Source organism: Rhincodon typus, chromosome 4 (assembly GCF_021869965.1).
Source record: "Rhincodon typus isolate 14 chromosome 4, sRhiTyp1.1, whole genome shotgun sequence".
Taxonomy (NCBI): Eukaryota; Metazoa; Chordata; class Chondrichthyes; order Orectolobiformes; family Rhincodontidae; genus Rhincodon; species Rhincodon typus.
In genome coordinates, this window is record NC_063335.1 from 100,529,005 (window position 1) to 100,541,124 (window position 12,120).

Here is a 12,120-nt window from a genome sequence, read left to right on the forward strand (position 1 = left end):
GTCACTTTTGACTTCATAGATCTGTCTAATACCTGTTCTTTAACATTCTCAGCTGAAGATGCGCTCAAGTGCATGAGCGACTCCACAAGCATTGATTCAGTTAGTTAAAGGTATTGGCATGGGGATTTCAGATGAGGAGCTATTGATTTTTTTTGCTGCTGTAGAGTTAGGGGAAGTACTGTAAATTATGCTGTTGGAAAAGATTTGAATTGTTTTTGGAGCTAGCAAGGATTGGTAGTTGACATTGCCGATGATTCCCATGGAATTTGAAGGCCTTTTAGTAGAAAGTCTATTATCAAAGGAGGTATGATCAAGAAGTTCATGGATGACATGAAAATTGTTTGAGTGGTAAACCAGAGAAAGGTATCAACAGGCTTGTCAGTTGGGTCGAATAGTGGCAAATGGAAATCAACCTGAAAAGTATGAGGAAATGTATACAGGGAGAACTAATAAGGCAAGGGACTGCATTCTGAATGGTAGGATCCTGGAAAATAGTGAAGATCATAGGGGCCATAGAGTACATATCCACAGACCCTGAAAGATAGCATGGCAGGTAGAAAAGGTGGTTCAGAAGGACTATGGTACACTGGTCTTTATTAGCCGAAGCATTATATAGAAGTGCAAGAAGGATATACTGGAACTGTATAAACTGTTCATTAGACCACAACTGAAGTACTGAGTGTAGTTCTGGCAACCACATTAAAGGAAAGACATGATTACACTTGAGAGGGCACAAATCAGAATTACCAGGATGCTGTTTGGGCTGGAAGGAAAGATTGGATAAACTGGAGTTATTTTCCTTGCAGCAGCAAAGGTTGAGAGGGTATAGACAGAGTTATAGAAGATAAGGGTGTAGAAGATTTTGAGGAGCACAGATAGGGAGGATAAGAAGGCACTTTTTCAATAATAGAGAAATCAATAACAAGAAGGCACAGATTTAAAGTTGAGGAGTGTTTTCTTTTCACCCAAAGGGTAATGGGAGTCTAAGCTGAATGAATGGCGTGTCAGAAGCTTTTGTAACATTTAACTAGTATTTAGATATTCACTCATGTTGCCACAGCCTCCATGGCTATGGGCCAAGAACTAGAAAATGGGATTAGTCCAGTCAGATTCTTTTTTTGGCCAGGACAGACACGATGGGTTAAAATGCTTCCTTCTGTGCTGCAAACATTTATGAGTACTTGAGGTAAATATGAGTGTGGTGCCCATGTCTCCAGGCCTTTGTTGAGTACTTTACTTCATGAAGAGCTGGCATGTTGCTGACCTCATGGCTTGTGGTGTGCTGTGAGATGCTCAGATTGATGACAGAGTCCTGGTTGAAGAGATCTTTGAAGTGCTCCCCCCACCTTTGTTTGGTGGCTTATTTATCTTTGATAAGAGTTACTCTGTCCTTGGTCAGCAGTAGGGTGGGACCTTGGTGTTTGGTCCATAGATGGTCTTGACAGCATAGAAGAAACCTGCACATCATGGTCGGTGGCCATTCATTGCGCCTTGAGTGCTTTCACACCTGCCACCCGTTCTTTATGTTGTAGGTTCATTGTTGGAACCCGGCCTTCAGTCACCTGTAGGCCTGCCTTTCCCTTCTAAGTGTTGTTGTTGTTTTACACTTAGCAATGCCATGTGCTTCCAGCTTATCAGTTTCGGATTCACTGATCATTCTCATCAAACTGGTCTTGGCTTTTCCTGATAGAGTGACCAGTTTAAGAACAACAAGGCTGCTGAAGCATATAGTATCCCCACTGAGCATTGAAGTGTGGAGGCAAAGAGCTCCTGCTGCAGCTACATGCCCTTGTCTGCCTCATCTGGAAGGAGGAGAGCACCCCCGCAGAGCCCAAGATGCCACAATGTTGAGCATTTTAAGAAATGGAACATGTCCAACTGTGGTAGCTACAGGGGAATCTCCCTGCTGCCGATGGTTAGAAAAGTCATCGTCAAGGTCCTCCTCAACTGCCTCCTCTCTGTAGCTGAGGAACTCCTCCCAGAGTCGCAGTGTGACTTTCGACAACAGAGGGGCACAACAGACATGGTTTTCACTGTGTGACAGCTACAGGAGAAACATAGAGAAAAGAACATACCCCTCTACATGGCCTTCTTCAACCTTGCAAAGTCCGTTGACGCTGTCAGCCAGGAAGCATTATGAAGAGTCCTTCTCCCCTTTCACTGCATGATGAAGTTTGTCACCATTCTTTGCCAAATCCACAATGACATAGAAGTCATGGTAATAACAAATGGCTTCCAGCAATGCTCCATTCCCCATTTAGACTGGTGTCAAGCGGGCTTCATCATAATCTCAACATTGTTATAGAGTCAAAGAGTCATAGAGATGTACAGCACGGCAACAGACCCTTTGGTCTAACTTGTCCATGCCGACCAGATATCCTCGGTAAATCTAATCCCATTTTCCAGCATTTGGCCCATATCCCTCTAAACCTTTCCGATTCATATACCATCCAGACGCCTTTTAAATGGTGTAATTATACCAACCTCCTTCACTTCCTCTGGCAGCTCGTTCCATATATGCACCACCCTCTACATGAAAACGTTGCCCCTTAGGCCCCTTTCAAATATTTCCCCTCTCATTTTAAAGCTGTGCCCCCTGGTTTTTGACTCCCCAACCTGGAGAAAAGGCCTTGTCTATTTACCCTATCCATGCCCCTCATGATTTTATAAACCTTTATAAGGTAACCCCTTAGCCTTTGACGCACTGAGGAAAGTAACCCCAGCCTATTCAGCCTCTCCCTATAGGCCAAAACCTCCAACCCTGGAAACATCCTTGTAGATCATTTCTGAACCTTTTCAACACCCTTCCTACAGCAGGAAGGCCAGAATTGCGCACAATATTCCAAAGTGGCCTAACAAATGTCCTGTACAGCCACAACATGAGCTCCCAACTCCTGTACTCAATGCACCGTCCAATAAAAGCAAGCCTACCAAAAGCCTTCTTCACTATCCTTTCTACCTGTATCTCTACTGTCAAGGAACTATGAACTATTTCGATCTACTCTCCTGCAAAGTTTCACCTCACCGCCGATGAGCTTCCAGCTGCAGTGGAGTTAACCTACAGAACCAGCAATGGGCCTGGCATGTTACTTGCATGACCAACACGAGACTCACTAAGCAGATGCTGTAATCCCAGCTTCGAAATGGCAGGCAAGCCCCAAGTGGACAGGTGAAATGCTTCAGTGATACTCTCAGGGACTCACTGACAAACTGCAGCATTCCCACGGACATCTGAGAATCACTGACCCAAAACTGTCCAAATTGGAGGAGGAGCATGCGCGAAGGTATCGAGCACCTCGAGACTTGCCGTCAGGAAAAAGCTGAAGCCAGGCAAAAACAGCGAAAGGAGCGTACTGCCACAGAAACGCCCTACCTACCCCTTGCCATGACCAGCTTCTGCCCCAAGAGTCACAGAGTCTGTTTTTTTTTGCTGGTTTGGTGATGACAGCAGCCATGCCTGTTAAGGAGAGCTAGGAAACCAGGCCAGAATCAATGTTCCTAAAGTAGGACTGTACAGCCACCTAAGGACTCACTCTGAGAGTGGAAGAGAGTCATCCTCATCTGCAAGGGATCACCAATGATGACGATAATTGTGATGACGTTGAGCAGTAGGAGGTGATTTAGTCGAAGGAAGTGATGGAAGATCAGATGAAGTGTAATGAGGAAATGTGTTTAGCAAGAAGAAAAGAAAGCAGGATATTATTTAAATAGAGAAATGCTGTAGAATGCTACTGAACAAAGGTATCTGGGTGTCCATGCATGTGATTCACAATAAGTCAGAGGGCAGTTACAGCAAGAAGTTAGAAGCAAATGGAATGTTGGACTTTATTGTAAAGGGATTGGAGTGCACAAGTATTGCAGTAAACCCTCCAATGATGGCTCAGGAAACCCGAGGTCTGTCTCTCTGCACACTATTCCATTTCTACAATTATTCCTTCATTTCGCTAACATTTTTGAAAACAGTTCAATGCACCTGCAACAGTTTAAATGCACCTTCCTCATAAGAGATGCAATTACAAGACTGATGAAAGGCCATTAGGCTGAAATGTTAGCTCTGTTTATTTCTCTACAGATGCTGCTAGACCTGCTTTTTCTAACATTTTCTGCTTTTATTTCAGACTGGAAGCCTGCACAATTTTTTGGTTTACGGGCTAGTATGGATAGGAGTGTTGTTTTATCTTGGTGCACCTGTCTTAAGCAAGTGCCACAGATACTGTTTTGAAATCCATGAAATGCAGATTTCATTGATATAGGAATTATAAGACAAAAATATTTGCATATTTAGAAAACTGAATATGACAATCATCAACGTACAAATATTTCATGCAATTTTGTACTTTATTAATCTGCTGATGACAATATTCTTTGAAATCACAAATCTATTTGCCCAACAGACTGTTACAAACATTGTTTTTAAGGAAAAACAAAGGCTCTATAGGATTCAACTAAAGAGCAACCTTATTGGTTTCCATGCCAGCTAATATATTGCATCATTTTTGCCTTGTGGCTCGGACTGTTTACCTATATTAACAAAGCCCCATGGACTAATTTTCAGAGCCAGGCTTCGGAAGACCTTGATAAAGTGAAATGTGGGGACAGATTTTCTGTTAAGGCGAGATGTAAAGTGTTGTGCAGGTGGAATGCAAATATTGCCACAGCACTTATTCTCACACAGTTATGCATTAGCAAGCCACTTTTTTGCAATTATGCAGTTGTTTTCGGAACAAAGATCTGATAATTGACCCTAATTGGATTTATTTTCTGCTCATTTCATACTACAGACATATAACAAATATCGAAATTTGAATCAACCAAGATCAACAGGAAATTTATTTGATGAATTCTAAAACCTTCAGATTGGGATGTCTTGCTTTATCTTAAATATTCAATCCCACTTCTTGCAAAGATTTTTTGTTTGCAATGACCACTAACATAATAGGACAACATTTTCCTAACTACCATCAGTTCAAACACATATTCCCCTCCCCTCTCTTGACCGCCTTCCACAGGGACTGTTCCCTCTGGGAACCCTGATCCACTCTTCCTTCATTTCTAACACTCCCCACAGCCCCACGGCACCTTCCCCTGCAATCGTTGAATGTGTGTCACTTGCCCATTTATCTCTTCCCTCCTCGGTATCCAAGGGCCCAAATATACATTCCAGGTGAAGCAGTGCTTTACCTGCACTTCACACAGTCTCGTTTATTGCATTCACTGCTCACAATGTGGTCTCCTCTACACTGGGGAGACAAAGCACAGACTGGGTGACTGCTTTGCAGAACACCTATATGTTCTGGCTGCAAAAATGACCTTTAGCTTCCAGTTGTCTGCTACTTCAACACACCACCCTGTTCCCTGGCCATTATCTCTGTCTCAGGCCTGCTACAGTGCTTCAGCGAAGCTCAGCACAAGTTGGAAGAACAACACCTCATTTTCTACTTGGAGACCTGCAGCCTTCTGGATTCAATATCGAGTACAAAAACTTTATGGCTTGAGCTCTCCTATGTCCTAGACTACACTCTCACACACCAGGCCTTGTGATCACATAGTCTGCTATTATACACAACCCATTGTTAGCCACTAACAGTCTCCTTTAACAGCTATTCACCCTCCTAGCTCGATGTTGTCCACTCCTTTGTCTGTCCAACTGTTCATTTCTCTCTTTGGTCTCTATCCCCACCTATCTTTTACTCCTTACCCCTCCCTCCACCATGTCTTCTGTGTAAAAGCCAAGATTTTCCTACCTATCATTGGCTCTGAGGAAGGGTCACTGGACCCAAAACATTAGCTCTGATTTCTATTCACAGATGCTGCCAGACCTGCTGAGCTTTTCCAGCAACTTCTGTTTTTGTTCCTGATTTACAGCATCCACAGTTATTTCAATTTTTATTAAGTATGCCACTTGTTGAGTTTTTGTTTTGTCATCTGTGATTATTTAAGCATGTACAATGTAGGAGTGAAAGATTCAGTGCCCATTGTGACACATGATGCAGAGATTTTGCAGTACCTACTCATCTGTGGATTACCAAAAGCGTTCAGTTTGATCTTTGACCAACATAAGACAATATAAGTCATAGATTCTGCAATCTCTAATGCAATTGTAATGAGCACCAGATCTTACATTATATGACTGACAATTTTTAAACAGCAAGTATGCTAGTGCCAAATTTGATTGGGTGACCCTTCTGGCAATTTGATGTTTGGATCTCAGTAACATACTGCAAGTGAGCAGTAGATCCAAATTAGACGGTTCGCTGCATCTAACCTGTTCTGAGAGTGCAAAATCAGCTGGTACCACAACTGAGCTGGCCAACTAACTTGTTAGGCCAGACTGAGTGAGGTTGATCCTGTCATTTGAGGAAGAGAAGGATAAAAGGTTAGAATACAAAGGAAGAAAAGATGCAAGTGAAGAGTGTGACTGGCTTACAACACTCGATTCAGATCTATTTATGCACAGGGTCTACACAAAGAGCTGAGCTTAATTTCCCCTGTAAATGTTCATACAACGGCATTATGAGAGAAGTTAGAGTACGTGGAAAGAAAAGGACGGTTGGCATATGAAATTGCTTGAATGACAGGAATCAAAGTACAGTGGTAAGCAAATGTTTATAGTTGGGTCTCAATGTAGTGTTAGGACTGCTGCTCTTCCTGAAATGACCTAGACCTTGCTGTGCAGATCAAAATTTTAAGACATGCACATCATACAAAACTTGAAAACATTGTGCACCATGAGGTGGATATGCAGAACTTCATCAAGACATGAACAGATTGGTGGAATAACAGACAAGTTGCAGACAAAATTAAAGCAGAGAAGTGTGAAATGATTCATTTTATAATGAAGAATGAGACAAAATAAAATAAATTCAAGATTCCTAAAGGGGATGCCGGGAGGAGTGCAGGAGCAGAGAACCTTAATGAGTATGTGCACACATCATTGAAGGAGACTTCACGGAGACCAGGTAACAAAGTAAACAGCTCCTAGGCATTATCAATAAGGGCATAGAGAGCAAAAGCAAAGAAGTTATGTTAAACGAATATAAAACGCTGATTTAGCCTTCAGTGGAACTTTGCATCCTGTTCTGAAAGAATGTGAAGGCTTTAAAATGGATGCACAAAAGATTCACCAGAATGGTCCCAGGGATGAGTTGAGGAACTTAAATTATGTGGGTAGATTGAAGAATTTGGACGTAGATTCCTTAGGTCAGAGAAGTTTGAGAAAAGATCTGATAGAGGTATTCAAAATTATGAGCTATCAAGACAAAATAGATAAGGTGAAACTTCCTATTGGTGGAAGGACAAGAACAAGACAGTGGAATTTTAAAGTAAATTGCCAAAAGAATCAGTGGCAACATTCAGTAAGTCATTAGGATCTGGAAATCTGCCTCAAAGTGTAATGGAAAGATTCAAAAGACAACTGGGTCATTATCTGAAGAAGAAAAATTTTAGACCGACAGAAAATGAAAGTGAATGAATGGCATGAGGTGAACTGCTCCTTCACAAAGACAGCAAAAGAATGATGGTAGAGTGGCCTCTTTCTGTGTTGCGATCATTCAATGATTCTATGCCATAGCCACTGTCTACTGATTGTGTTTCCATCCATATCTGGAACAAAGAAAAGTCACTTATGGAAACCTGACCAACAGTAACTTAATATCAATGGCATTGTCTTGGCAAAGATTGGGAAAGTGACAACAATACTTAACTTTAATACATCTGGATGATTTCACGAAGCCTCTGGTGATATTAGTCATTATCAGGCAGTCAGCAGTTTATCACTGTGCAAAACTGGTTTCTGTTCTTCACTTCTTGGCATGTCTTTGAGTCATTTCCACATCGAGTTAGCAAAGCAGGCCTTGAGACCTAGTGAAAGAATGAGAAAAGAAGTCATCAATATCTTCCAATGGTTAGATTTGCACAAGTGCTTTCAATGTCGCCTGTCTGCTGATAAGGAGCTGTAAAGTTAATACTGCCAGTGCTATTTCCCTCAAGTGTGGCTGAGAATCCCTAATAATCCCTGAGTATTCAAAGTCTCTTGCCCTTATCTCTGCCAAAGTGAACCTTATTTGCACATCTGCAGAACTTTAGTCCTTGGTCATTGCACACATTTTTCTTTTGCCATTGTTTTCTACCTTTTCTGTGGAGTTTAACCTTTTCCTTTTTGATGCATGTGATGGAAATTTCAGAGGCATTAAACCTTTGTGCATTGCTTCAGATAAATGTATGACATTTGTTGGGCTTTTTGTTTTTCATCTGGCAGCATTGTTTATGCAATTATGTGCATTTTCCCTCATTTCCAGCATTGAAGATGCAGTCAACAGCACAATTCCTACTCCCATTGTTGAGGCAGTTATTATGTCTCTAGGTTAGTCATTGAGAGTGCCAGACTAATTCGCTCATAACACAACGATTGTTAGGAAAGTCAATGTGAAGAGAATATAAGGAGACTATGAATGCCATAGAAATATTAAGTGAGTGGACAAAGACCTAGCAGATTGAGTATAATGCAGGAAACTGTGAAATATCACCTTTTTCAGAGCGAACGACAAAAGATGCATATATGACAAAAGACGCATATTATCTAAATGGTGAGAGATTCCAAAGTTCATAAATCACAAAAGGTTAACATGCTAATACAGCAAGTAACTATGAAAGGTACTAGAATATCATTGTTTATTGCAAGTAGTTGAACACAATATTAGGGAGATCACCCTTCAGTTGGTCAGGGCAATTGTGAGGCTCTATCTGGAATACTGTACAGCATTGGGCTTCTTATTTATGAAAGGAGGTAAACACACTGGAAGGAGTTCAGAAAACTTTTCTGAGACCAACACCTAGAAGTAAATATGGTCTTATGATGAAAGATTAGGCAGTTTAGACTTGTATCTATCGGAGTATAGAAGAGTAAGGTGACTTGGATGGAACATGTAAGATACTGAGCTGTCTTGACAAGGAGAAAAGGATGTCTTCTTTTATGGGATGTATTTAGGGAATCACTGTTTTAAAATAAGGGTCATCCATTTCAGACAGATTTGAGAAGAAAATCATTCTCAGATGGTCATAAATCTTTGGAACTCCATTCCTCAAAAGTCAGTGGTTAGAGTTTGACTGCAACTTTTGAATATTTTTATGGAAAAGGTGTAAAGATTTGTAATAAATAAGGTGGTAAGAGGTTATTAGAGCAGGTGGAAATTAGGAGCATTTAGATCACCATGATCTGAAAGAATTGTAGAGTGGGTTCAAAAGGTCAAGAGAACTTTTCCTGCTCTTAATTCTATGTGGATATGTTTTGGGGACGTGGATTTAACACCCATTTTCCAGAGAGTGGAATTTAAATTCACTTTTTGTTTTGAAAATATGAAATTGAAATTGTAATGGTAACTGTGAGTCTATTTTGATTGTAGAAAGCAAAACATTTTCTTCACTAAAATTTACTATCCTTAGCTGGTGGGGCTACATCTGACCTCAGATCCACAGTAATGCTGTTGACTCTTAACTACTCTCTGAAATGGCCAAAGAAGGCACTCGGTTCAAGGACACTTAGAGGTAGGCAACATTATGGCCCACATGCCATGTAATAATTAAAAATAAATATCATGCCAAAAACTAATTCACTTGTATGTAGGGTACTTTAAGACATTTCTAGGAGATGGAAATGCAAGGCTTTTGTTTAATTTCCTTTAATTTACTTATAAAGAGAACAGTTTGTGTCAAAATGATACTGAATAAAGAACTCTATGTAATAAGTTCATAACTTTTTCCAACTTGGCATTGTTAATTTGGAGCCTTATTGTAACACAGTGCCACTCTTTGTTATTTACAAACAAGGGATTTGAGACTATTTCGTAAGAACAGCAGAGTCGCTGAAAGAGCACATTGAAGTCATTTATTTATCACACAAAAACAAACACTGTCATTTTATAAGTGTTGCACCATCTGTATTAATTTACATTTTGTATGCTGATTTCAATGCTCATAGCAAATTTCGGAACGAAGAAAAAAACTGCTGATTTTGTCTGCTGTGTGCACCAGCTTAATGTCAAAATGTAAGACCATTGGGAGATGGAAACCAATGGCCCCTAAGATGGCAGCTGTTTAGCACATTTGGAGATCTGCAAACTCAAATATAATTAATGCGCTTGCAAACCTGGTTGCTAATGTTCACAAACAGCACTACTAATTGTAAACAATAAATCTCAACTGCTGACACTACTACTAATGTGGACACTTGAGATTTACATTGAAACAAATGAAAGATTGTAAAAGGGCCCAACTGATCTTGCACAGTTACAAAATGAAGGTTGCCACTGTGGAAAAATTAACATAGGAAACATATATTTAAAGGGAAGCTGGATAAGCACATGGGAGAGAAAAGAAACATGTGTGGCTATTATTAGAAATGGTGTAAACACAAAATTAACATTCCAGAGCCTCAATTTTGGGCACATGAATTTGAATCCCATCAGGCCAAATGATGAAAAATTGAATTCAATAAAACTCTGGAATTTAAATTTTATAACCATTGTCAATTGTCATAAAATAAAAAAAATCTCTTTCAGAGATAGGAAGAACTGCCAATGCTGGAGTCAGAGATAACACAGTGTGGAGCTAGAGGAACACAGCAGTCAGGCAGCATCAGAGGAACAGGAAAGCTGACGTTTCAACCTGATTTTGTGAAGAAGGGTCCAGACCGGAAAAGTCAACTTTCCTGCTCCTCTGACGCTGGCTGACCTGCTGATCTGATCATCCAGATCCACACCTTTGTTATTTCAGACTCCAGCATTGCCAGTTCCTACTATCTCTAAGAGTCAGCCACATTGTTGTGGGTCTGGAATCACATCTCGGCCAGACCAGGTAAGTGCAACAGATTTCCTTCCCTAAAGGACATTACTAAAACAGAAAAAAAATGACTCTTATTGCCTGACTCTTAACTGAAATGGCCCCGGCAAACCACTCAGATCAATGGACAATTAATGTTGGACAAGCCAGCAACACCCACATCTCAAAAAGGAGGATAAAATAAGCCCCTTCTTAATTCACTTGCAGGCCATGGAAATTGCCAGTTGTAAAGCATTTCTTGGCCATCCCTAGCTGCCCTGGAGAAGGTGGTGGTAAACTGCCATCTTGAACCACTATAGATTATGTGCTAGAGGTAGGCCCACAATGTCATTTAGATGGAATTCTAGGACTTTGATTCAGTGGTGCGGCAGGAAATATAATTTATCTTCAAGTCAGGATGGTGAGTGGCTTGACGAGAAATTTACAGGTGGTGGTGGTCCCATGTATTTGCATGGAAATAGTTGTAGGTTTGAAAGGTGTTATCTAAGAAGCCTTTGTGAATTTCTGCAGTGAATCTTGTGGATAATGTACATTGCTGCAACTGAGTGTCGGTGAAAGTTGTGAATGTTTGTGGAAACTTCACTGAATACTGCTGACATGGAGCAGTTAGCTGTATGATCTGTTTCCGTTCTATAATCATATGTCATGAGCAGGATATGGCATTTTTAATGTTGTGTCCATGGGCAGGAGTGAATTGTGTCCTTTATGGAAAGGTTGAAAACAAAAGAAAATCTTAATTTTGCTTAGAATTTATCATAAGTAAGAAATGTTTTAACCTACTGAATTCTATCATAGTTATAGACATCTTGGTTCAATTGAGTCTCTTAATCAATATATGGAATGTAGGTGCTTTCTTAAGAAAGGAATCAGGAAGGCAAAGAGAGGATATGAGATTGCGTTGGCAGATAAGGTTAAAGATAATCCAAAGAAATTCTACAAATACACTAAAAGCAAGACAGTAACTAGAGAGAAGGTTGGGCCTCTTATAGATTAAGGAGGTCATTTTTATGTTGAACCCCTGGAGATGAAAGATACTAAATGAATATTTTGTATCAGTTTTTACTGTGGAGAAAGAAATGGAGTCTGGAGAATACAGACAAATAAACTTTGATGTTTTAAAAACAATTCACGTCACAGAAGAGGATGTTCAGGAGGTCTTAGATAATATAAAGATGGATAAATCTCTGAGACCTGATCTACCGCATCCCAGAACATTTTGGGAACTTAGAGAGGAAATTGCGAGACCTCTTACAGAAATATTTGCATCATCTATAACTATGGGTG